The following is a 26,654-nucleotide window of genomic DNA, read 5'->3' on the forward strand; positions in this document are numbered from 1 at the left end:
GTGGAGAGTTGCACGTGGAGAGTTGCACGTGGAGAGTTGCAAGTGGAGAGTTGCAAGTGGAAAGTTGCAAATGGAATGTTGCAAGTGGAAATTTGTAGATGCGAAATTTGCAGAAGATGACTGGCGTATGCCTATGATAATTTTGTTGTATACAAGCGAGAACTGTTCTTTTATGCAGGCGAGAATAGTTGCACGCAGACGAGAATTGTTACAGACGGGAATTGCAGCAAAATCACGAAATGGGAAAAAGCAAAACAAGCGAAGCCGCAGCTAGCAGACAAAACAACGAGCCCCCGTGTACGGACACGAGGAAAAAGAAACGCGTGAGAATTGACGCAAGGCGTGAAGGGACGAAATTCAACAGAAAAGCTCCTAGCGGACGGAGGAGTCGGTTGCCCCCGGCAACGAGAGCGTCACCCTGACGTCAGGGACACACCCCCAAGGTCGTGCCAACGATTGGCAGCACACCGGAGGTATAAAAGGCGAGCCGGTCTCTGAGCGCGCACTCGACAGCTGTTGTCGACCCGTCTTGTTCATCGCATCAAGGTGCGCTGCTCCTGCTTTTTTATTTTTGCGTTGGTTGTGGGGCCCTGGTGATCAGATTTATTGTGCTCGCGACATCATCGTGGTAGCTTGGCAGGGTTCAGTTAAACGAGGTATGTGCTCGTGCTGACGCTTGCTTTCCAACTGCATGTCTTGAAGTGTTTGTGGCAGCATTACTCGCCGCTTTCAGTAGAGTTTCAAGGTGCCTTCGAGTAACTGGGCTGCCAGGTGTAGTTAAATGCTCTGCCAAAGCATACAGAACTGTTGGAATTATACAGAGCGCGAATGTATTACGTACGTGTGCGTTTAGAGGCAAGCACAGATTGTTACTGCCGGTTGATGCTATCGTTTTTAACTTACATGCTTACGTACACCGCGGTGTCAAGGACATTTTCTGTAACACAATTACGTGTAGAAAAATGAAGCTGCAGTTTAATTCTTTAGATAGCTTTAGTTATGCCGGAAGCACTGCACGGAAACTGCTGCTTCTTGGAAGATGATGTAATCGAACGCTATGCCAACGTCCGACAAGATGTGCCACAGGCGCCATTTTGGTGAAAAGCGTCGTAGTACGCGTATTTTGAACATCCCACGCTAACAGTTTGGAGCTCGTATCCTTCAAGAAAACCGTCTTGCAGATGCATGCATATTGTAAGCGACGTTAACCCCGAAGGCCTGTACTGATCCGGCGATTATAACCGAAGGAAGGCTGTGCGGTGTTTTAGTAAGCGTCGACAAGACTTATATGGTACTATTTAACTGGGACGCTGTAAATGTGTTATCTTTCAACCAGGATTCCGCAATTTGCGATTAAGCGTCAACGCACCATCTCGGAAAATGTAAACGTTCATCGCCCGAGTAACGCCCCCGTCACGGACATCATCGCGAAGCGAGTTCCTTTGTGCGAATCTGGTCCCAGAGGCACTCAACTCAATGTTTTCTTGTGTGGAAATAAAAGGCTTCAAAAACTTCACCCAGTTCACAGCGGATCGAGTATCATTCACCGATAACGACCTATCTCTGATTGGGAACGCTTCTCCAGTTCACTGCTACGTCAGTAAAAGTCGATTTTTGGCACGTATGATGGGGCATCGTTCAGGTCGTTTCATCGGGGTTTCTTTGCATTGTTTGTCCCAAAAGGGCTTGATATCGGTACGGTGCTCTAGCCACCGCTGGGGGCTATAGCTTTGTGGACAGTGGCTTTTGTGTTTGGAAATCGTTCTGTTCTGCCACTTGGAATACTTGACATAAGGTCCTTTCACTTCTGAACACACCATCTAAGTATTTTCATAAGACAGCCGGAAAGAGTATTGAACTATTATGTTCCTTCATTGAATGCCGGGCAGTTTCAGAGTAACGTATACCTCATTCTTTACTCGAGCAATCGTATTAGTAATAATAAGTTGCTGAAATTATTTTCACCTTTCTTTTGACAGTCCTATTTCAGTACGAGTCGAAGAGACAAATTCATGTCGTTTCAACATAATTTTAACTCTTAGCAATTATCCAAATTGCCAGTTCTTCTGGACATTTATTCTAAGTGCGCTGCATACCCGTTTATTCAGTTTTATAAACTTGGAGCTTAGTATGGCATAAACCGATTTCTCATACACTTTTACAGCTTCATGAACTGACATTACTGAGCTGTTGAATCGACAATGACCACCTATAGTGGTAATAGATGTCAGTCAGGAAACTTATCACTAACTTTAGCGGCTTGGTATGTTCCTCAGATTGTTCCACCGTGGAATATCTTCTTTGGGCACCTTGTCTCTTCCAGTCGACGGCTTGTTTTACGCACACTATGCGTGCCACTTGTGCCAGCGGATGATCCACTTGGAGCTTCGCCATTTCCGTTTTTACCACGCGCTCGCGACTGGTTGTCATGGAAACGGGAGGGCAGGTTACGTTTGAAGACCGATCGATCAGACCTCGTTAAAATTGGTCCCGCGGCCCCATCACTCGCCCTGAATACCGGGTCGGATAACCTCGGCCTGCCATATGCGGCTGCAATCGACCGCACTGTGTCAAACACAACATGTGTTGCAGTCAAAAGATCCCAGAGATATAATTGACTCCAGTTCTTCACCTCCTGGGCCAGAAGCGGGTGTGGGTCTATTATTCTGGTGAATTCAGCTACAAATTTTAATTAAGGACAGCAAGGCATGACTTGTTGATTAGGACGTCGTAACAGAGAATCGGTATGAGTCGCTTTGTTCAGTATTCTCCTGTTCCACCTGTCGTAACTACCTTTTTCGAGTTCTTCTTTAATACGTGCATTTCTTCTTTGTTTTCTTTGTGCCCTGTCGAGTTGAGAACCGCAGCTGTTTTTTTGGTGATTGGTTATTCTTTTACTCCAAATATTCTTTACTTTTTTACTGCATCCGCTGTTAGTGGCACCGTTCGTGCCATTCGCGTCGGACACCAGACCGGAAAGAACCCACGTGACACATACCCTCGTGGAGGATTGGCAAAGAACCTACAAAAAGGGCGCTCCACGTGGAATAAGTGGGACTAATTCGGATCAAGCATTTAATTTCAGGCAGTGATGAGTTAACATTACCCGATGACGAACTTCACATCACACGAGTGTGACCTCCGCACTTTTTTTTTGTCCCAAGATTTTTTAGCGGAAGTGACATCAGGCGCCCAATAACGTTTGCGTTGTAGGGGGGGTAACGACCGCGACACGTGGTCAAGGCCCGATGCTTGGGGTCGCCGACCACGTGTTTATTTCCTTCGCGTTAACTATTACAAGGTCTTTTTTTCCCCACGTGTTGTCGCGGCCGCATCCGGTCTGCGTTTCCTGGAAGAATTATTGCTCCTTGAACTTCCGTTTCCTTAATGACGTGATAAATGTCACCTACACGCCAGAGCGGCAGCTGGTGGCAGGATATACGGTCTGTTCTAGCCGGCATACGTGCGGGACTATATTTTGCGCTGACAAGCGATTTCACCGTATGCCCGCTTCCGGGCTGGGGAGTATACTGCGAAATTGCTAATAATTGCAGATATGTGGTATCCATAAACAAATGTATCCCATATAATACCCCTGTCAAACGTGCCTATTTAAGTGCACTTCTACAGAGTGCACTCAGCTAAAATGTCATTCGGGAGCAGCTAAACGGTAAACACGAATGACGCTTTACAAGGAACGCACTTTAAGCTTATAGTGTGTTCCCCAAACACACATTACCGGGGCCAGCTTGCCGAGTGAGTAATCTCGTGAGCAGAAGTCCAAAAATCGGGAAAAAACCTAAAACCGCGAGCGTTTAGATAAGTAACGTTAAAAGTTAATTATAGATATATTGCTTATTTACTTTTACAAAAATTGAAGCAGCGACGAAAAACAAGAATATAACCTCTCTCTCAACGACGTGCCAGCGCCGCCTGGCGGGGTTTTGCTCCATGGCAGCCGTTCTCTGCGCCATTCTCGTAGGTGGTTTCTTGTGGCCCTGTGATTGTGTTCCCGCTTCAACCCTTTCTGTTATATTCCACGCTTTCAGATAATTTCCCCCAAACGATAATGCTGCTGTTATTCGCTGCGCAGTGAATAACAGTGAAGACATCTGCGCCGGTGGCCGGTGTTCAGTCGGCGTCCCGACTCCGTTTTTTGTGGACTTGTGCGAGGCGCCGATTGCGGTTTTGAACAATGCAAACACAATGAAATGATTCCATTATTTCTCATGTTATAAATAGGGGAACTTCAAGTAATTTTGCGTGATATTTACGCCGGCTATCGTAACTGACATCACGACCAAGGGCACTTTATTTCGTCATTTAGCAGCGCGCAGCCGAAGTGTCACTCGGGAAGCCCGAGTGCACTCGGCGTAAGTGCACTTAAATAGGCACGTTTGACAGGGGTATAATATGCAAACTCAGCAGATAAAAAGCATGTGATACCGACACTGACATCGCCTTGAATTCCACCACTGCAGTTAATTGTGGAGTTACCGGCCAGAGTGATGCGACAAGATCGGTGCATTGAGCGACAAATTTGTTGGTTGTTCAGGCATTTAACATGGTATTCGGGAAGTTTTAGAGGTTACTTCAGCTAGTCGGCTTGTACAACTTACGCAACTATGTGCAATCACAATGATAAGAAATACGTATACCTTACCCGTCGGTGGGGGATGCAGTTAATTCTTTTTACTTTTGTTTGTTCTGTGTTTGTTGCTTGGTTAGATGTATTGTTTGTTGACACCTGGACTGAAATAATATGCGAAGAATCGGTTACTTTGCGGTGCGTTGCTGCTCCCTTTTTTTCTCTGCAAAACATCGAATCAGCATTTTCAATCAACATCGAATCGGCATTTCTTTATAAAAGTGTTTTTGGCCTAGTGCCTATTTTATTTATTTTGAATTAGTTTAAACCTGCGATATAGCTTTGTTGGTGCAGATTTCGTCCTCAAATTTTTTCGATGGTTTTTTTTAGTGTGTACATTAGAGGACAGGAATAAAACTGGATTAAATGGTTACTTTGCGGTACGTTGCTCCTCCATTTCGCTTCTCGGAGGGAAAGTTTGACATCCACCTGAATGCAGCCATGCGGCTACAAAGGAAAGCTATACAGCTTCCTCAGAAACTTCGCAGTTGGATAAAAATTAGCCCTGGTCCTTTGTAGCCGTATGGGTGCATTCAGGTGAATGTCAAACTTTCCCTCGCAGAAACTTACTCCACTTTGGGGATTTCCCCTAAGTTTGGTCGATTTCGCTTCTATGCAAAACATTATTATTGTGGCAACACAAAGCAAAAGAAAAGCCGTGATGTGGTGGCTTGATTATTTACTTTTTACGTATCGGGACATGCGGGCGGCCGAATGCACGGGGAAACATGCAGTATGGTAACCAGAGGAACCCCCAATTGGCATACAATATGTCCGCCCATTTCGTACTTTTAAAACGAAGCTTTCTACGCCTCAATGATGGCGACGATGTCTCAAGACGCACTGCAGGAAAGCCAACTTTTTCTGACGATGATTATGATGATGGTGGGGGCAGGGAAAGATGGTTGAAACGCGAAGCTTTCTCTGGTATAAAGCCAAGGTCTTCAAAGTTGGAAATCCCAGTCCGAAGTCCAAATCGTTGCGCCCAGAACGCGCTCCAGGAAAGCCAACTTACGCAATGGGTTTCCGCAAACGCACATCAAGCGCCTCAAGAAAAAAAAAAAAAAAACGCTTCCCGTGGTTGGATTCGAACCTGGGTCCCAGGCGTTGTGAAGCCGACTCTGCCCTATTTTTGGACTTTGACTTTGACTGAGGTTGCATGGGAGAAAGCTTCGCATTTTTACCGTCTTTCTCTTAAGAAAGGGGCTTTAATTTCTTTCTTTCTTTCGTTCGTTCGTTCTTTCGTTCGTTCGTTCATTTCTTTCTTTCGTTCTGTCTTCGTTCCTTTCTTTCTTTCTTGTTTCTTTCTTTCTTTCTTTCTTTCTTTCTTTCATTTCTTTCTTTCTGTCTTCCTTCCTTTCCTTTTTTCTGTCTCCCTCCCTTTTCTTTATTTCTTTCTTTCTCTCTGTCTTTCTTTTTGGTAGTGTCTATCATCACGGCAACCGTGAGAATTACAGTCGGAAATCTCTCACGGCAGTAGCCTCTCATTGGCTAAGAACGCTACCCGGAGTAGAATATTCTACGGGATAAATAAATACTCCCTAAAAGCCATGTTTGCAGCTTCCCCTGTAGCGCTGTGGTATAGTACTTGGTTTTAAACGAGAAGGCTCATGTTCTAGTCCCACATTGAGGTGTGTTTTTAGTTTTTGAGCCTTGCGAATTTTTCGGTCATCGTGATTTAGTTAATGCTGTTTTTTTACTCTGGTATATCAAGAGATCGACGCACAGGACGTGTAGAATGGGTTGAATTACGTGTAAATGTAGGTTGTGTCCGGTGTCGTTGGGCTGGGTTAGATTAGGTCTGTTGCAGGTTGGCTGGATTTGGGTAGGTTATAACGTGTTAGGTTAGATTGCGATAGGTTCGGTGAGGTTATGTTACGTTAGGTTAGGGTTGGGACGTAATATTGTTCAGCAAATTTTAGGCAAGCCAGCGTTTATGGAAACTGCCGTGAGAATTTCCCGGTGGTATTTCTTACGGCTGCCGTGAGATTTTTAGCACTGGCATGCCGGTAGCGCCTATGTTCCGTCTACTTCTCGCAAAACGATTAGATTGGTACGCCAGATGTGTACACGGGAAAAAATTGAAAAACGAAGAACACAGAGACAAGATATGACAACGACGCACATGCAGTAAGTTACTGAAAGACTCTTGTACAGCAATGCACTTCGCAGGAACGTATACGCCAAGCTGCCACCTGCGACGAGTCATTTCTTGCTGAAATGTGGTCACGTATAGACTGCAGAAGCTTAACCTTGTTCCACTTCACCCGGTGCCACTTGATATGGTTCCACTTAATTTGGTTCCTCTTAACGCCTTAACAAGTTTTGCAAGGCTGTTGTGTTTACTAAGCTTACCTTATGTGGAACCAGATGAACATTTATAGGTATGCCACAAGTTGTTTTCTTCTCAGAAAAAAATCTCGTTGTGATTCAAAACTTGGGCTTTCAGCCAGGCAATGTTGTGGAGATAATTTGGAACACTTTTGGATATCTAAAGATAGCTAGGGTATAATTCGAGAGCGTTTTCACTTCTTTAAAACACACTTGCCGCTGCCCGGTTCATAACTCGCGACTGCGTGCACATCACACGAACAACGTTAGAGCCGCATAACCGCGATAGGTAATGAGACGATGTTGCGTCAGTGGGATTTCTTCAGTGGGATTGCGCGTTAGTTTGGATTGTGCACTCGGTGCCAACGAATCAACTGTGGTGCAATCTGTTATTAGGGGAATTCGTCAGCTGTAATTGTGGCTTGCGATCTCGGTGCCTACGCCTGTTTTGCGTCATTTCCTTAACATCGACTCTCACTGCGAGGCTAATTGGTGTCGCCTCAAATTTTCCAGCGGTTATGTCATAGAAGGGCGCGCTTGTTACCTTCCGGCGGCATCAGTTTAGAAGGGCATCCTTGATTTAAATCGTCGCTGGCATCGATGTTTCTGAGAAACCTTTCTTTTGGTGAACGTCGCCTGACCACGTTGCTCCTTTTTAACTTCCTCCGGTTGATTTATACGTATATCTGGTTTGTTGGTTCTATTTCAGTCGTAGAAACAAGCGTCTAATACTCTACAATCTATTGACTGCAAATTTCAGCTTGAACAAAATACTAAGGACGGTAGGAAAAAAACACGGACACAATGCTATGTCCGTGTGTCCTTTCTACCACCTGATTTTTCATTCAAGCTGAGGTCTGCATTATGAACAAACTCGCTCGATCCCAAGCAACTGTGTAATTTATACATTGTACACTTATTGTATTTTGCGCGGTATCAAGGCGTTGTGAAAGCAGCACGTTTCTACGTTTCTTTCTTTCTTTCTTTCTTTCTTTCTTTCTTTCTTTCTTTCTTTCTTTCTTTCTTTCTTTCTTTCTTTCTTTCTTTCTTTCTTTGTTAGCAGACGAGGTGCCACCTTCCTCTGGTTGCGAAAGGGACATTAAGGTCGGAACAACAAGCTTTACGTTTCTTGGAAGCCAAAAGAAGGAGTCCCAAAACCTGTGTTCTTCTATATCAGTGCTCTGAAAACGGACGTAAACGGACGGTGTTGCGCAAAAAGTCGCTCCCCAACCGAATTCGGCCTGCGTTCCGTGTAACCGGTTTGTGAGAGTACGGATCCTGTTCCGCTGGGGCCCGTTTGTGCAAATTGGTAGACAGAAAAAACGACGTGCTTTAAAGCTTAATGAGGGATTATCGGGGGCAGATCGGAGGACCTAACCTCTTCCTCCCCAGATATTTAAGTTTGAGGAGGAGGATGATTTCCCAGCCTGTTCACTACAATGATGATTAAGGTCTGAAAGATGATGGCGATGATTATGATGGGAACGTCGGGACGCGTATAGGCGTTTCCTATCAGCACAGCCATGCGACGCAAGGCGCCATCTATAGGGGCATGTTTAAAGCTATGTCCACGTGCTTGTGGCCCTCAATTTAATCGCTCAAAACAGCTTGGTCTCGTAATGTAGTAGTTCCGCTCCTGTGAAGCAAACATCCCAGTTCGGATTCAAATCCCGTTACCGCTTTTCTTTTTTTTTTTTTTCATTTTCAAGGGTTTTTAATATTTGAATATTAACATTTGTTATCACGCATATAATCTATTTATGACACCTTTACGCATTATAAATGGTATTTCTGGTATTTTCGTTGCCTTTTGGTCAATTTCAGCTACTGCTTCCTGTACGTTATTGCTGGTTTGCCCCTTTTACGTCGGTTTCGACTATTTCTGTTGAATATTTTTGGCTGTTCCGTTCTGGCCGTTATTTATGTCCGTTCGCGTGGTTTTGTATGCTTTAGGTACGTTTATGCTGTGATATAACCCCCATAAGCAAGCTCAGGTGACGGCTGGCTGTACTGACTAGGAAACGCATATACGCCGTCGGTACGCACGGTCATGCATATATATATATTTTTTCGTTCAGAGGCACACATCATCTCGTACTAACAAAAAGGTAATGCGCCACACTCGCCCGATACACTCGGTATAGTTGGGTTTTACTGTACGCGACCGGCCTCTCTGAAAGGCGCCCGCTTAGTCATCGGTGAAGTGCCGGGATGACCCTATTCTGCCCACGATTTCAGAGAAAACTCGATCCCTCCGGTTCTGGCCAGTCGTTGTGACAGCCGCGTTGCGCCAAGCGGTGAAGCAAAACGCAGGGTTCAGGGAAAAAAGAAAAGAAAGAAGACAACAGTACTGCAGCGGCGTGTTTCCAGCTGGGTAAGCTCTGAGAGCTCAACCCGTTCCCTAACACCACTGCGAAGAGTAAAAACTAAAAAAAAAAAAAAAAAAACCATTGTAAGAACGCGTTGCATTGAGTTGGGAACCCGGGGTCGCTCACGAATGTGTTTTTGCAATCACCCGTGCCCAGGAAGTCGTTATGAGCCGACTTCGCCACGCCGCGCGCTGCGCCCAAGGAAAATACAAAGAAAGAAAGAAAGAAAGAAAGAAAGAAAGAATCCTGACAGGAACGAAAGGGCACAATCGTGCAGCTGGTTGAGGGGGACGGAAATAAAAGAAGAAAAAAAAGCCAACCGGGCTGTTGCTAGGCAAAAGGACTTGGCTCAACGCTCTCGACTCGCTCCCAAGGGCTCGGTGTTTTTGAGCTCGGCAATTTGGGCTGTCGACCTTCGGGTTCCGTCCGGCCTTTACGACAGCAATGATCGACCGAAGGCACTGCTCGTGTGCAAAGCGACCCGCCCGTCGCCTGGCGGCTTCACTTCTTTTCGTTTTTGTTGTTACCGTTGTTGCGATAGTGAATGCGTACATTATTTTGACTTTACCATTACTGTTATCGATACTAGACGCGCAGCATCACAAAACAAGAACTCTGTGAGCGGCGGGTTTGGACACATGTATATAAAGTGGCAATCGCGACGGGAGTTTCGTCTTCAACTAATTCTGCATTAACGGAAATGTAGGAACTGAATGATGAACTCAGTGATCGATTGATGAATTGATTTATTGATTCATTTATACGGTGATTGATTAGTAATGTGAATAATTCGTGATTGATTGATTGGTCGATTGATTAATTGATTGGTTGATTGATTGATTGATTGGTCGATTGATTGATTGATTGATTGATTGATTGATTGATTGATTGATTGATTGATTGATTGATTGATTGATTGATTGATTGATTGATTGATTGATTGATTGATTGAAGGAGCACACATGTCTGACATTCATAATTCTTAAGCATGTGGTTTGCGGAGATAAATTGGTCGCAGGTAGCAGAAGACCGGCGTAAGTGGAGATGTATGGGAGAGGCCTTTGCCCTGCAGTGGGCGTAGACAGGCTGATGTTGACGATGATGATAACGAAGATCTGGTTTGTGCACTAAACAGCCGCGCAGCATATGGTTGATTTCATTTTTCTTTCTCCTATACGGAGCTTTGCGGTGAACAGAATCAAGACCTGGGGCCACTCCGCGCAACCAGCCGGTTGCATCGCGAGGCAGCAGGCCGTCGTAACACGCTACAAATTGTGCAACTTTCAATTCATCCTATTTGCACGAACCTTTGCCACATATAATCTCCTGCGGCGTGAAATCGATGGGATGCTCTCATAACAGTCGCCGCGTTAAGGTACCCTTGCGCAAGGACTTCGCGTACGTGAGTTAACGATGGGCCGTTTCGTGTACCAGCAGCGACACTTTCGGAGCAACCGCAAGAAGCGCGAAAAATAAGTCGGGACACAACTCGTACGCCGCAAAAATGAAACCATAGCTTAACGGACGCAGAGCTCTTCGTTCGAGCGATAACAACAAGAAACGATAAGAACAATTTGCAGCCTCACAAGGAGATAACCCGGGAGTATTAGGAATCCTATATTTCCAGTTTCTAAACGCTCATTTGCATCGAAGTACATAGGCGGCGTGTTCGCGCAGGCTTTTTTTTTTTTCTTCCTTCTTCACTGCTCGACTAGACTCCGTCGGCTATCAAATCGCTCGACCTTCATACTTATCCAAATAATTTCCAATGCGCGAGGGGCTCCTTCAGAAAAAAGAAATCCGATCACGCCACTTCCGAGGTGATAGGAGTCCGCTGAGTGGAAATTCACCGGGAACTTCTCCGTGGTCCCTCCAGACGCCGTGCACGGGCGCCAACGTTCTGAGCAAGCGTAAATCGATACTAGGAGTAGTGTGCTTGGGGGGCTGGCGAACAACTTCAGCCAGCGGTTCCTGCTGTTTCGTTGCACGAAAATTGCCTAAAAGCAACCAGGACGGCAGCATGGACACTTGGGATCGGACGTATCGGCGGCGTGCTGCGGTAACTCTGGATCCATGTATGTGGTTCATCAGGTGATCGAGAACGTTCGTGAACCCGTCGGTCTCCTCTGACCTCAGTGGTGGGTGATTCAATGCAGCTTTGATTAGTTGACGCGCCCAAGAAGATTGTTGGAAATTTTAACGGCGAAGCTGTTGTGAAAATCCTTTGTGTATGGTGTCCGCAGTTAAAAATACAAAGAAAGTGCGGAGCGGTCGTGCATGCGTGCCTCGAGCGCACCGGTTCGTCAAGCTGAGAATACCATAGGGATATTGGCTAATATTAGCCAGAAAAGAAAAAAAGACTGTAGCGTTCACTGCGTGCCTCGAGCGCACGTTCGTCAGGCCAAGCATACCCACTTATGCCCTAGTTACGCGGCGGAAGTAACCGCAGTTACTAAACTTTAACCGCAGTTATCGCAAACTGCAGTTTTGGCTGTTACACGCGACATTCCAAGTGTAGCGACAGCAGTCGCGTGGTTGTGAACGTAACAAAATTATATCAACACATTTTTAACCTCACTATAAAAAACAAAAGAGAAGCAGTGTAGACAAAAAGAAATATCGTTAAACAGTGGCTTCAGACCTAAACGCATCGCAGTCGCGCGCGGCGTGTTTTAGGAGAGGGGCTTCCCCAACAGCTCGCAACAGGCTTGCGTTTCTCGGGCCGGCTCGGTGTTAGGAACTTTAAACTTTGCATCACGTATGATATTTGATCGCCGCTATCTCTACAAGGGCGAATTACATCCATGACACAATTTTTCACCACGCTAACATCCACTTTATCGCATGTGTAACTTTTTTTTTTTTTTTGCGATCAAATTGATTTCGAAGAGCGGCGACAAGCTGTTGCTGCCTTGGTCCATGGGCCGGTTCCAGCCATTTCCAGGGCCGTGCGGGAAGGCGCGCTGGTGTGTTTGCAGGCACGGCAGATGTGTGCCCTAATCGTTTCCGGGTGCTGAAAACGCTTCGTAATTGCCTGGTTTATTCATGTTTTTGGCGAACGGCACGCGGAATTTACAAGTTTAGCACAGCTATTGTTGTAGTTGATCGGGTATGGATCGGGGAACGAGCCGCTGCTTTCGCTTCAGTCGTGGTCGCGGGCAGTCGCACTGACTGCGAGAGCGACGCAAAGAACGCAAGCTCCTCTTGGGGCCAGCTTTGGGGCGCCCGCTGTTTCGGCTCTGGGAGGGCCTTCATCTCCTCCGCACCCCAGGTGATTTTTTTTTTTCGCCTCCGCTGATGCGCCGCCACTTCCGTCCTAACTGACTTGCGTGATTTTGAACACTGTGGCTGCTGCGACTGCGGTTAACGTGACCGAACTGAGGTGGCCACGCCGTCTCGGTTCGCGTTAACCATGGTTAGCGGAATAACCACCGTTTCGTCTGTCGTGCAACGCAGCAAACTGCGGTTTTGCCTAACCACGGTTTGCTTAACCATGGTGAAGTGTGCCCGTGTAACTGTGCTATTAGGGAAACAAAAGAACTCCAGCGTTCGCCGTACCGTGGCAACACTTGCTCGGAGCGAGAAGGACACGTCATAGTGTACGCTCCTCGTTCGCTCGTCCTTGTGTCGTCGTGCGCACGCGCTCTGTCCCGTAGATGAGCCGCGACTTCAATGTCGAAGCTGCTGTAGGTGATCATTAGGGAGTTTTAGCAGGTCCTGAACTCCGTCTGTTCCGTGGTTACCGTGTAACTGACCGGTACCCGACTGCGCCTGCGCGCGCGGGCACCGCGATGAGGAGCCAACTAGCCCAACACCAAGCTTTATTGAAGAGGAGTAACCCCCACCCCCCCTAACGAATGCGCGGGCATGGCGAGGGTCGGTCCGCGGAACTAATCCACCCTGCCGGAACGAATGCGAAAGTGCCCAGTCGGGTCCGGGTAAACACCATACGAACGGAGGGTATGGAGGGCTAAAACCCTCTATTGACTCCACATGGCCCGGCATATGCGGATCGAGGGGGAAAAGGCCATGCTTCGAGAGGCTTGACCTGCAAAGCATGCACTAGAGACGATGAGTCGCGCTTGCAGAGTGGCCCACGAAAACGCCGAGAAAAAGTACGCGCTCATTCTGGCTTTTCTCAACATATGGTCATTGCAATTCCATGCCTCCTACGGCCACCGCGACATCACAACGATTTTAAATGTCCGGCAATCATAGTTTACGAAGGAGCACTGTGAAACAAATAATAAACCAATGTACAACATTATAGCGTTTTACAGAAAAAATAAAGTGGAGATAGAATTCACATCACATGATGGAGTATATATCACAGTGATAAGAAAAAACAACTATAGAATTCTTTTTCAGTAGGGTCATTATATATACTAAAGGCACATAGTAATACGGCGTTCTGCCACTGAAAAGTCGAGTAAAACATTTCTGTGTCCATAAAGCTTTGGTTATTTATCTTGTTTTGTAATTATTTGTGAAAAACACTTCCAGATGTTTCAAGAGACATCTGCCACATGCCTGTATCAATGTTAATGTCCGGCAAGTTTATGTCCGGCAATTCTCACCTACAACCGCTTCGCCATTCAAGTCTGCGCCTGAGTGCAAGCTTTCCTGAATTTTTTTTCGAGGCCGTTTAGTGTCGGGTGATGATGATTCGTTTGAGTGTGTGTGTGCGTGCGTGCGTGTGCGTGCGGCGCGGGGGGGGGGGGGGCGCAATAAGCTATAAACAATTCCTCCCAACTCAACAAGACATTAACAAGTCTTCCGCTGGAGCAACCCATGTCCAAAAAAACAAACTTCCACGCCCAAAATCAATCCCAGACTTCTCTTCCCCAGACAAATGGGCTGAACAATAACCAGATAACAATGTTACATCGTTACATAAATCGCAATAAAGTTCAGTCACCTGGCCCCTCATATGCTGTGACATGTCATTCATGCACACTTAACCACACCAAGCGGCGCAACAGTTACCACTACCCGCAGCGCGAAACTCGAAAAAGAACACTCAGCGGCGTTCCCTTAACCTTTAGAGCTTTTGCATTCACAACTCATCAGTGCCTCTGTAGTTTTTCAAGCCGAGCTTGAAATAACTGACTTGAACGTGCGCTACATGTATGCTAAGTGCCATAAAGTAAAGCCCTCCTTAAGGGGCTCTGATGGTGATGACCTGAATTCACGTTCGCAGGTCTATGGGTAGCGTATTTCCGTCACGTGGGTGCTCTGTGCAGCGAAACGTTTGGAAACACGCCTATGGGGAGGCCATGCGTGATTCGTTTGGCTGAGGAGCAGGTTATGCGAGCACGCGCTCGTGAGCGTAAAAACTAAAGTAAAATAAAAAGATTAAGAAAATAAATTTGAGAAGGAGACATGTAAAAAGAATCAACATTACATACTTTAATTCAAGTTCAAATTAAAATGTAAATTTAAATTTACAAAAAATAAAAACCTGGCGTACATAAATATAAGCAAAATTACGCATAGATGTGTCTATTAAGTGCGTCGGTTGAAGCTTCACCGTATTTGTCGTTGTGCATTGCGTATTTCCACCAAGCTTCGCGGGCTGTGCCTTTCCATTTAGGGAAGGACCACCATTTTTTTTTTTTTTGCCCTCAGTCCTGTTTACCCCACCAACTAACCCTACCGCGTTTGCGTGGCCTCTCTCAATGCCGCAGGAAATCCTTCAGCTGGAACGTACGGAAACGAATGACAGTCGAGAGAAACACGGACACAATGCTGACTAACAACTGCAAATGCTGACTAACTGACCAACTAACAAATGCTGACTAACACAATGCTGACTAACAACTCTTACAAATGCTGACTAATACAATGCTGACTAACAACTCTTGTTGTTAGTCAGCATTGTGTTAGTCGGCATTTGTTAGTTGGTCAGTTAGTCAGCATTTGCAGTTGTTAGTCAGCATTGTGTCCTTGCTTCTCTCGGCCGTCCTTCGTTTCCGTACGTTCCAGCTGACGGTTTTCCAGCGATCATGAACCAACTCGCCCAATCCCAAGCAATCTCCCTACAGTTCTGTCGTGTTTTTCTCCGTCGGCTGTAACGCGCTTCGCGAATCCGAGCGGCAGCTGCCATTAGCCGGATTAAAGGCGCGAGCTGGGCTACTCGGGCAGCGAGGCCGCAGCTCGTTTACGCGACGTTCCCGACCGGATCGAAAGGAGCTAACTAGAGCGGCGTCCTTGTTGCCACGTCGTCTCGAGTCGCAAATGTGACGTCTCGTTACTAGCGGCGTTAGCGCTCCAGCGCGAGCTCGGCGGCTGAAGGACGCCTGGCTGCGTTTCTATTCGTTTCGTGTCAGCGTTGTTTCCGTTTTCTGCCGCTCTGTGTCGCTGTCGGCGGTGGTGAAATTGCAATTGCTGCGGGGGCGAACGCAATTGGGAGATTTTTCGCAGTATGAAGAGGACATGTTTCTCATTCTGTCCTTCGCAGTCAGAAATTCCTCCTCCTCCTCCTCCTCATCATCATCATCATCATCATCATCATCATCGGTGGCGGCTTATCGGCGTCATCATCACCTCCATAAACATTACTTCCTTAACCCTTTTAGCCCTGATTTAAGCAAAACAATGTCCCTGTGTGTTTTCTTAAATTTTGGGGTCCAAACAAATAATAAAGCTGGAAGGGCAAGTGCTAACATATTTATTAACGATGCAATTAATCAGGACATCTGGCAATTCAAAATTTTATATTGAGCAGAGACATCACTTTTGCATACTGTCCTAAACGTTATGACTACATGAACCATCAAACAAAAAATTAGCTTCGTAGTGCAAGTATTGATAGATTTAAATGCTTGGGAATAAAACTCGGACCGTCGTTATTTTCAGCCTCAATGTCGTAATTTAGTCTTCACTGGAGCTACTGCTTTGTAGCGTAAACGAAACAACAGTGTATCTAGCGCAACAGGTATCAATGAAGGACAATTCCTCACAAAACTAAGAGTTTTGGTTTCGTTCTCTCGGCGCTAGAGGAACTTTTATCTGATGGCGTCAATTGTCACCGCCAGGGTCTAAAGGGTTAAGGTCCCTTTGCAGGGAACTACATAAAAGCGGAGGCAAAACAAAAATAAATACTTCGCGAACAATGATCCGACACACAGACCGGCATTCACGCAGTCGGTTATTGACAGTCAGTCAGTCAGAGTCATACAGTCACAATCAGACGTTCACAGACAGTCAGCCATTCAGCCCCAGCGAGCGATTCGGAGTCGATCGATAAACCAACGGATATATTGATGTATTGCTCAGTAATTGTGATAACCAGTCAACAATTTGACAAGCGGACAAATCAGTCAATCAGTCGTAATACGAGAATCAGTTAAATCATTCCGTTCAATAATCAAGTGAAATCAAATACCCTGTAAATAGATGAGTGTATAAATAGCGAAAAATGTGCGAAAGCGATCAAATGGGTACCAAGATGTAAGGGTGCAAAGCGCAGCACATGGGGCCTGATAAGGGGTGTCGGCATCCCACGCCAGACAGTTTCGGGCCCTTTTCCCTCCCTCCTCCCCCAACCCTAAAAATCTCATCGCATTGCATCGCAGCCCATGGGGAGTGCCCCCAGGTTAGTTCCTTTGAAAAATTCAATACGAAAGTTGCAAGAACGGAGAGAGGAGAAAGTAGGGTTAAACTACCTTCATATCGATTACTTCAACCGAATGATTAAATCAGGAAAGAATTTATGTTGCTGCACCACATAATCTTTTGGTCGGCGACGTTTATTGTGCCATCGGGAAAAAAAACGCGTACGGGCGTATTCGAGCGGCGGTCGTAAAAAAACAGCCAGCCATTAAATGTTGCCGCAGGTGCACTATTCCCCCGTTTACAGATGCGCGTGTTCTCGGTGAAGGATGTTTTACGAGCCCTGCCATTGTGAGTTCACAACTTCAAAGCTTCAGACAAGCTTCAAAGAATGGAAGGCGATGAGGCAGGGGAACACCTGGCGACGTTAGATTTTTTTTTTTTTATCGCATATCGTGTATACCAGGTTCCACATTAACGAATAAAAAAAACTTTCCGAACCCGTATTCAACGCGCTAAAAGAACTGATTGAAAGCGGTGTCTGCGAGAGTAGATAATTACAGTTTTGAATTTCGTGGCTTTTACTACCACGCAAAGCTGCTTCCAGTATGAAACTCATGATGGCTTGTCGAAGGCCGTCCTGATTACCGTGGCTACGGTATTCAGGCTACTCACCGATCTCCTGAGTTGGCGAAGACGACGGAAATTGCGAATATAGTTTGTTTCGTCTGAGCGTTAGCGGAGGATTTCCTCCATGGAAGGGAGCGGTCACCGCAGCCCTCCGCAACACTCGCCTAAAAAAAGTTCACAGTGCAGCCGTTAGCATGCATATATATATATATATATATATATATATATATATATATATATATATATATATATATATATATATATATATATATATATATATATATATATATATATATATATATATATATTCCCGACTCGACTCGGCTTCCCTGTAACCTAATACAGCCAGAGCCAGATAAAGCATAGTGCCGGTTGGTACGTACTTTCTTCGTTTCCTCGTCAGGTACGGTTTAACGAGGCAACCTCTGAAGACAAAGACGCATAGATGGGCGCATATATCGGGTGCTCTGGTTTCCATAACAGCCCGTCACATCCTCTCAGCTATCGGCTCGTACCAGCTCAGCTACTAGCTCAGAGCTCAGCTATCGGCTCGTTACCATACTTCTCCACAACAATATGAAGTCTGCGCTTTCTAAATCAGCGTACCCTAAAATTGTCTTCCCCTTAGAGGAATCCTTTTTATTCGGGGTCTCATAGATTCGTCTCGGGCCTTGCAGACGTCGTGGCCCGTTGCCGGGCGGAGGCCGGAGCGGAAGCCGTGAGCTTCTCCGTATCGCGATTACGACACCATCCGCAGCACGCGACCCTGGCGGCGTCATCGATCGGCACTCCGCCGTACACAAACAGGCCTATTACGTGACACAATAGCGCCGCATCCTCGACTGTCGCTGTAGCTACTCAGGAAGCAAGCCGGCTCCGTTATCGCCGCCTTTCGAAATCGGAAATCTCTTTTATCGTGACTGCGAGGCTTTCTTCCGCATTGAAGGGGTGGTCCACTGGTAGATATGTCGTGCTAACTTCCCGGCGATTTACACAAAACGCTGTGTGTGTTGGGAAGATATTGCGGTTGTAGCGCTCGTACCGTATGATTCCGTTGTGATAATGTAAGTGCTCGTGCGGTGACCTTGGCTTTAATAATGATGAACTATACCAACGTGTCCAACAACTCGTTCTCGTTGTGCAGTTGTGGGCGAGTATGTGTGCTTACACGTATACCGCGCAGAAATGCACATGTATTTACAGCGATTGATTGATTGATTGATTGATTGTGGCGTTTAACGCGCCGACGCATGCTGTTACTCAGACACAGGCGATGAGGCGCGCCTGTAACCTAATGTAAGTGCTCGTGCGGTGACCTTGGCTTTAATAATGATGAACTATACCAACGTGTCCAACAACTCGTTCTCGTTGTGCAGTTGTGGGCGAGTATGTGTGCTTACACGTATACCGCGCAGAAATGCACATGTATTTACAGCGATTGATTGATTGATTACTCAGACACAGGCGATGAGGCGCGCCGTAGTGGAGGGCTCCGGATTAATTTTGACCACCTGGCGATCTTTAACGTGCGCCGAAATCTCGAACACACGGGCGTTTTTGCTTTTCGCCGCCATCAGAACAGCGAACGCCGCGGCCGAGAAGCGAACCCGCGTCCGCGTGCTCAGCATGTATTTACAGCGGAGAAAGAACGTGAAACGGCTGCTAGGTGGCTGACTGCGTGTTTTTCGCCCGTTTAAGGAGTTAACAACCCACACACACGCTGTTGGCTGAGGGGGAAAAATGCTTGAAATTGGTAGTTTCATGGTCCGTAAAGCTTTGCTCATGGCGCGCGTGCGTGTGGAGAGAGAGAGAGAGAGGGAGAGAGAGAGATAGAGAGAGAGAGAGAGAGAGAGAGAGAGAGAGAGAGAGAGAGAGAGAGAGAGAGAGAGAGAGAGAGAGAGAGAGAGAGAGAGAGAGAGAGAGAGAGAGAGAGAGAGAGCAACTTTATTGTGTGCCCGGTGGGAAAAGAAGAAGTTAGAGAGAGAGTAGCGAAATCGAGGAAAGCATAGTAGTTCTAGTCCGCCATCGAGGAACCTGGCATTTTTGCTCCCCAGTAAAAACTGCAGGAGGCGAACTAGAATGCCAAGGAAAAAATCGCGAGTTCTAGGGCGCTTAGATCAATCGATCGGATCAATCAATCAATCAATCAATCAATCAATCAATCAATCAATCAATCAATCAATCAATCAAGTAATGGTTTCACGCCGTGGCGTACACTCATGGGCTATGAGTTTGAGTGCGTGAGGGAGTGATGTGAGTGAGTGAGTGAGTGAGTGATACAGTAAGTGGAAAAGAAGTGCAGTGGGGATATTTTGAACTCATTTGGAAGTTCACCAGCATACAACCCAGTCCGGGGGAAGGGGAGAGGGGGAATGAAAGGGGATAGGTGAGAACAAATGGGCACAGAGAAAGAGGGAGAGAGAGAGAAGGAGTGCGTAAGGCTGGCCGCCAGGCATCGGGCTACAGCCGTTGTATGAGGTTATCCTCTTCGAGGAAGGCCAGGACAAGTCGGAAGGCTTCCCGCCAGGTGGTGTTTGGGCCCGTCGGGAAAAGCAGGTCCACCTCGGCTGTGGGGCGCGCCGTAGTGGAGGACCAGACATAACTTCGGCGCACGTGCGTCGAAATGGCTTGATCACTGTCCGTTGCGTTCTTCTTTGTCAAAAAAATTGCGCGGAGCCTCATGCGAACGCCCGTGCGGGTTTGCCGCAAAGCGGGTACTTAAGTTATAATTAGTGATTCACGACGGCCGGCAACGTAAAACTACCCGGAGAATATATATTTTGCAAGACTGTCTACACTCTATACTCGGTATGGAAAGGTAGTCAGTTTTCTTTTTTACTTGCCTTAGCGCTTTAATTGCTACCCCCTACCCTTTCTATCATGCCGTATTATCAACGCACGACACGAACCATATGACAACACGGACATACGTACGTTCGGCTGGACATATCGCGGTCATCATGGTCAAAATCTACACAGTCCATACGATGGTAGTGGTAGCAAAAGACTTCAAGGAGCCATGACGACAAAACACAAGTTGGTTTTTTTATAAAGACTGCTTAGTTCCGATAACAATGATACCAATATCACCGCAATCTTCGATAAAATAACGGAGATAATAAAGAAAACGTGTGAAGCAGTCGCGACCCCCTAGCCAATTTCCCGCACTTTTCTATGACGTCACAGAACCTTGTTTGTGCGATTGGCGGCCGCCTAACTGACCTGTCGCGACGACACATGACTGGACGTCTGTAATGGGGCCTCTAGTTCCATTTGACCGCATCACTTGAATGCTAACGTGCAGTTAACGCATTGAAAATTACGTTTTATTGTTGGCCCGTATGACGCCGTTATTGCTCTTGACACGTCACTGTGGCGCAAAATTTGGAAGTTTTTATATACTTCTTGCTTTTTTTCTTTAAAAAACGTCTTTTGTGGCTGTAATGAAGCTGAGTGAGATACTGAATCCTAGTTCTTTCAAATTAAACGAAGTTGTATTTTCTCTTCATGGCTCCTTTAATCGTCCAAAATTAAGGTCGAACATGACGAGTATGACGCACATGCACATACCGATACATACATGCACTTACGCATACACGTATCCATATACTTTCTCGTATAAATATACATACTCATATAAATACATGTTACACACAGATAATTATGCACCTACATGAATACATTTACGTTGGCTATAGTGCGCGCATGCTTGTTTTGAAGTCGCAACAAAGGAAGCAACTGAGGTTAAAGAAATATAAAATTGAAATGTCACCTGTATACAACCAGGCTGCTGTTATCAGACGTGAAATGCAAACAAGAACAATGAATTCGTTGTCGAATTTATTCGGACAGTGGGCGTATCCGATTAATGAGCTACCGAGGCGTAAGATATTGGGCTCCGAGCCGTCTGCGCACAACGCGGCAGGTACGTTACCTTGCCATTTCTTCGCGCGCAGTGACCACCGTGCTGGACTTAACGCGAGTATACGTAACAGATAACCAAATCAAACGTAGCTAACACTTGTTTCGGCTTCTCCTTATCCTCAGCAGTAATAGTCGAAATGGTTTTTGTAAACATGTTCTTCTGACCCTGCCATGTCAGCCAAGATTGTTTGAATGAGTCGTGCACTAGTTTAACATATATACGTTAAACATACACGAGAAGTACGTGGTGTACCTAGTCTAGCGGATTTATACAGCAAAATTTTTGACAGCAGATAGGTCCTGTGACATGAACCGAAACGTCAGCACATTAACCGGCGACCTCGGACATAGGGCAGCGCAACGCCTTAGCCAACACACAACCGCGCTAAGATTGAGATTGTGTTGTGGATGAAATGATTTCTTCTTGACGTAAGTACGAAGCTAGAAATACTTTGCTGATGCTAGATAAAGTCTTTGTCAAAAGTTCCCAAGCTATGATCGGCTGTCTCCAATAATATAAAGCAGTAGCCCAAATTTTCAGTGTTACTGAAATAATTTTTTCCACAAAGCTAGCCTAACTGTTTTTCTATTATTACTGTTAAATTTCCTGAGCTTACAAAAGCATTATGAGGGTGTTAGATTTTTTTTCAGCCCAGGTGAGAATCCTATTGGCTGACGAACGTTTAACGAAAAGAAATCCTAATCCGCGATTTTAAAATCTGGGCAAGAGTATTTTTTTCTTGGGTGGGCAAAGAAATAGATCCGCGTTCTTATCTGCTCTGGTTACTTCTGCCTGTACATGCAGTACGCGCACTCATGCGCCCGTATAAGTGAGATCTGGTTGTTACAAACGCGCGCGATCGTGGGAGAGGTCGGCTTGAAAGAGAGGGCCCGTGACTCGAAGACGGCGTCAAGGCCGATGTACCGTAATGACCCGTACGGATCATTGATCCGACTCGGCTCGACGGCTCGCCCATTTCTCCCACCGCCTTTATCGATTCCAAGGAGCAAGGCAGTCGTGATCAGCTCGTCAATATTTCAGCTTCATTGGCCTCGCGGGAACACACTCGGAGCTGCCGTATAGCTAAATAGAAGCGCATTTTGCCAGTGGATGACGTCACGGTACTACGTAAGACATCACACAGCGATGTCCCAGGATCGTTGCAGGTGCCCGGTTATATATAACAGAAGTAGGTATATGATGGGAACGCGGCTCCAACATAAATACGGTGGCTTTGAGGCTGAGATGTTATCCTACAATGGTCAAGGTCACGAGTTAATTGCCCGGCGGGGTTGGCCGCATTTTCAAAGACGAGAGTTGCCTAAACGCGAAAATTTTTGTCTGTCTGTCTGTCTGTCTGTCTGTCTGTCTGTCTGTCTGTCGTTCTGTCTGTCTGTACACTAATGGACAAATAAAAAGCGATCACCAAAATATGAATCACAACACACAAATACATGGGCAGCTTTCCCGCTTGTGGTAGTCTTTTCAACAGTGATTACTCTGTAGTTATTTAGCAAAACATGAAGTTTCGCGCAGCTAATATTGGCAGTGAAAGCTTGATTTGTGCCCAGTTTCAAGTCTTGAACGTTGCGCGACTAAGTTCCAGAGCCGTGGAAACTATCCCATACGAATGCATGTGGAGTGAAATTTGACAGCGAATGACACAAAAGATATTCAGAATACTGGAAAGATATTTTAGTGTTTTCATCTTCATGTTGACTTCTTCCTATATGCCAAATATCACTTTCCTGAAGTGGTTTTGCTAGATTCCTGAGAGGTCGGAATTTTGCGCGAGAAAGCTGGGTATGAGCGCGATTTCTTTCCATGTAAGTCAAACCGACGCGTGGCTTAACTACAGTAACAAAGTTCGTAAATGTGGCTACGGACAGTATTGCTGAATTTTTCGTATTCTGCTTCATATTTTCGTGTCCGCCTTTCATTTGCTTATGACTCTACGTACGCACACCCTCTGTGAAAATTTTCTAGGCCAAGCCGAAAGTGCGCAGGCCGCAAAAAAAAAAAAAATGTACAAATGAATGTTGTACAAGCGAATGTACAAGCGATGTACAAGCGTACAAGCGAAGCTGAACAATGTACAAGCTTTCACCCGAGCGAAGCTGAAACATTTTATGCCAGAAAGCCTAGGAAAAACACCCTTCTTTCTCACTGTCATTAAATATTTTTGTCACACTTAAGAGTCATGCAAGCTCATTCTTTGACGTCTTTGTGGTCGAGAAGGCTTAGGATTGGCCCAGAAAATTTTGAAAAAGCAGGTATGTGGCGACAGGAGAAGATTCCGCAAAGCTTGGTAAAGCTGCGGCTGAAATAAATGATCCGAACCATTACAATCACCAGAATCAATCAACCCATAATGCCTTACGCTGCTATATAAGTCCACAGAACGTCGGCGTGGCCGTTCCTGGATTTTTTTGCAGGATGATAGACTTTGTTCTCATGCGGTTGTGACCGCTCCGTTTAATAATGTCATTGATAATGTTCGCGTGTGTCATTTTCCACAATTGAGCTTAATTTTTTCTTAATTTTAAGGCGACATACTATGTGTCTCATCAAACGCGAGAAGTGACCTTAGTCGTAGTCGTCAATACAAATGGTACCGAAATGGCTGACGCTCTAAGGAGATAAATAAATTGGGCTCGTGTGAGATTTAAGCCCGGTTCCCCAGAGCAGCAGCAGAGTGTTCTAACCACAGCGATAACCCGGCACCCCGGCAGAATGAAACAATAATTAACGTGATGTGAGCGCAGTGACAGCTGCACGTGGCTGCGCGTACGTAGAACAGGTGCATGTGAAAGAGAGATCTCGCTGTGGAGAAGCGGCAGCCCAAAATGGGACGAATTACTCCGACCTGTCGGAGAATTCACGCAAACATGATTTTCCGGTAAATATGCCTTTGATAACTGCTGGGTTTTCGCCTTCAAACCGCATAAACTGTCTTGAGTGCCCTATGAATTTTTGACAGCGAAGCTGTTGAGCAAATCGTTTGTGTATGCGGTCCGCAGTTAAAAATACGAAGAAAATGGCGAGCGCTCGTGCACGCGTGCCTCTAGCGCATGTTTGTCAAGGTAAGCATATCCACTGAAGGAGGTTGGCCAACATTGGTAAAAAAAAAAACTCTAGAGTTTGCCGCGTGCCTCCAACGCACGTTCGTCAAGCCAGGCATGCTCACTTACGGAGATTGACGAACATTCGCCACAAAAATTCTCCAGCGTTCGCCGTATCGGGGCAACACTTTCTCGGAACGAGAAAGACACGTCATAGCGCACGCCCCTCATTCGTTCGTCCTCGTGCCGTCGTGCGCATGCGCTCTGTAATGCCGAAGCTGCTGTAGGTGATCATTGAATCCGCATGGCCCGGCAGCGGATAGCTGGCACGGCCCAGGAAGAGGGCGCGCCCCGAGAGGATCAGCGTACAAAGTATCCGCTAGAGACGATAATTCGCGCTCGCAGAGTGACGTACGAAAACGTCGACCAAAACGACGCGCTCACTCTGGCCTTGCTCGACATAAGGTAATTGAAATTCCATGCCGGCGACGTCAGTCACGACACCCCAACGATACCAAAACTCAACTTTGTGTCCTTCAATGATCACCTACAACAGCTTTGCCATTCAATTCTGCGCGTGAGTGCAAGCTTCCCTGATATATATATATATATATATATATATATATATATATATATATATATATATATATATATATATATATATATATATATATATATATATATATATATATATATATATATATATATATATATATATTATTTTTTTTTTTTTCATGGCTGACCCTCGAGAGCAAACCCCGTCGAGAGACGGTTCGCACGGGACCGAAACTCCGAGCACGAGTCGCTGTGCGTATTCCTCCCCTGCTCCCGACCGAGGTTCAAAATTAGAAAGTCGCCACCTCCGTTTCTGGCTTCGCCGCGCGGTCCGCTTCTCCACTCCGACCTTTCCCCCGCATCAAAGACTGTCTGCCCCCTCCCTTCCCAACCTTCCGGAGAAGACTCCGTCGCTCTTGCTTTATTACTTGAATCCGTCGTTGAACGTCCTCCTTTCTCAACCCCACACCGTCTTGGCTTTGCTCCATTTTGTCGTCCCCGTCGGCGACCGCTTTCAGTTGTTTGAATTGCAAAGCTTCGGAGGTCTTCCCGCCAGGCGGGTTCGAGGATGCGGCCGGTCTTTAACAAGTGACGCGCGTGGCGAAATCGCGCCAACCTTGAACGAACGAGCGCTGAGCTTTCGCAGTCTACGGCTTCCCCGACCTCGCCGCCGTGTCTTGATAACCTTCACCGAGAAGGGGCTGCTCAGACGGGGCGGCGCTGATTCGCGCATAGAAATAGCCTGCTTATATTACTTACGGTGCTTCGACACTCTCTTCCTTTCACCACCTGTCGTCTGTTTCTTTCCTTATAAACACGTGGCAAATAAATCTCTATGGCTGTCTTTTCAACTTTATGAGAGGTGGAACTTTCCTCGTCGGTGCTTTAGTGTTGGTAGGCGAAAACAGGGGCGTGGGCTTATGATTTCTTTGAGCGCGTAGAAAGGACCCCCGTGACGTTGAGAAGCTGTCCAGCTATGATCTCTACTTAGGTGTCGGGCGGTCTTCACGTCGTAATCGGTGGGGGCGATGAGATTATGAGGAAAGCTTTGTTTGCTCTGCTCCCATGGCATGACGGCAGCAGAGTGGTGTTTTAATCAAACCGGGAGCTTTCCGGGTAATCTGATGAGGGAAGACAGTAAACCAAGGGACAACACGAGATGAAAGGTTGCGGGAGGGGGGGGGGGGGGGGCGGTAAACTAGGCAGTAAACTAGGCAGTGGGACGAAATAAGGGTATTAAGGGGAAGAATGAGATGAGCTAACGTATAATTTGGGAATTATTGGGAGCGTGAGGCTGCAGTCTACACAGAACAGTCGAATGACAAGGATACCCATGATGGTGATGATGGTAAATTCAAAAGATGAGGACGTTGTGTACACGAGTGAAAAAAACCCTTAAAACTGATTTCGGGTGCATCACAAGTGTCGCCATGTGTTCTTGCTTGCCTCTCAAAGTTTGTGGTTCTGGTGAACTCGTGCGTCTAAAATTTGTATTTGTGCATGACATGTGATAGTTTGGGTTTTTAAGTATCTTTTGAGTTCTATTCGACGTTATGTTAAATGTTTGAATGTTCTATTCT

The 26,654-nt window shown here is 46.2% G+C and overlaps 1 protein-coding gene across 3 annotated transcripts in view; it reads left to right on the plus strand.

The window, feature by feature from the left end:
- Positions 1 to 26,654, plus strand: part of LOC144142746 (dicarboxylate carrier UCP2-like) — a 72,949-nt gene that overhangs the window by 26,066 nt on the left and 20,229 nt on the right. The window contains exon 1 of one of the 3 annotated variants that reach the window (XM_077674430.1): positions 415 to 546. The exons of 1 other annotated variant lie outside the window; for it this stretch is intronic. The gene's annotated coding sequence lies outside the window, so the exon portion shown is untranslated. Of the gene's footprint in view, positions 1 to 414; positions 547 to 638; positions 657 to 26,654 lie in introns of those variants that run through there. One more of the 3 variants, XM_077674432.1, reaches the window with a different exon arrangement.

The sequence above is a fragment of the Haemaphysalis longicornis genome, unplaced genomic scaffold (genome assembly GCF_048455015.1).
Source record: "Haemaphysalis longicornis isolate Haplotype H1 unplaced genomic scaffold, Haemaphysalis longicornis Haplotype H1 scaffold_6, whole genome shotgun sequence".
Taxonomy (NCBI): domain Eukaryota; kingdom Metazoa; phylum Arthropoda; class Arachnida; order Ixodida; family Ixodidae; genus Haemaphysalis; species Haemaphysalis longicornis.